Raw genomic sequence first — 905 nt, 5'->3', positions numbered from 1 at the left:
TTTTGAAATATGTTAGATTTACTTGTTTCTATTTGTACTCAATTTTAGAGTATTTCATACATACTTAAGAAAACAGGCATTAGTAGAACCACTGAGCTAATCCCTGAATGGGCCAGGCACTGACCATTCTTTCTAGTAGTTAAGTGTCCTTCTTGTGGTAAGTCTTCATCTGAGAGAGTGCAATGTTGGAAGTTTGGAAACAACAGAAATGAACATGAAGTGATCTTATCTTGATTGAAATAGTCCCCAGGACTCGGGAAACAGTCATGGAGATGCCTCTGTAAAATAATATCATTCAGGGATTAGCTCAGTGGTTCTACTAATGTCTGTGCTTCACATGCATGAGGTTCTGGGTTCAATCCCAGTGTCTCCATATAACTTTCCTCACAATGCCCACCCACAGTTTTCTTAACTCTTAGAAACTCAGTTCTTTTAAAAATTGTTTTGGCCTTGGTATTTCTTTAATAATTAACTCGTTGGGATATTGGTGCTCACTTCAAATTACCTGTTGTCATTTCTATGATCCACACCATATCTCCAAGCACTCAACAATCACCATCTACAAGCCTGAAGATTCTGCAAGCCTTTAAAAGGTTTCACCTCTTAAGGTACAGAGCTGACATCGACGAGGATGGGATTCGAACCCATGCATGCAGAGCACAATGGATTAGCAGTCCATCGCCTTAACCACAAGGCCACCTCATCTCACAAAAGGTTTGCGAGAAAATTGAATTTTAAGAGGCTAGAGTGTGCTTGGGAAACCAATGTTCCTTATCTGGGATAGAGAACAACAGGATTCTCAAATAATGTCAGGTAAAAAAGAATTCTTTCCTACCAAAGATGAGCCATTTCCTTGTCTCATCTTCTTGTCTGGCATGTACTATAATGTTGAGAAGTAGATATTC

The 905-nt window shown here is 39.1% G+C and overlaps 1 non-coding gene across 1 annotated transcript; it reads right to left on the bottom strand.

The window, feature by feature from the left end:
• Positions 1-623: 623 nt before the first annotated feature.
• On the bottom strand, positions 624-705 carry TRNAS-GCU. Its single transcript has one exon. It is a non-coding gene; the product is annotated as a tRNA-Ser (tRNA).
• Between the last annotated feature and the right edge of the window lie 200 nt (positions 706-905).

Source organism: Orycteropus afer, unplaced genomic scaffold (assembly GCF_000298275.1).
Source record: "Orycteropus afer afer isolate SDZICR_OR568_19922 unplaced genomic scaffold, OryAfe1.0 scaffold00627, whole genome shotgun sequence".
In the NCBI taxonomy this organism is placed as follows: domain Eukaryota; kingdom Metazoa; phylum Chordata; class Mammalia; order Tubulidentata; family Orycteropodidae; genus Orycteropus; species Orycteropus afer.
This window is presented reverse-complemented; position numbering and strand designations above follow the sequence as displayed.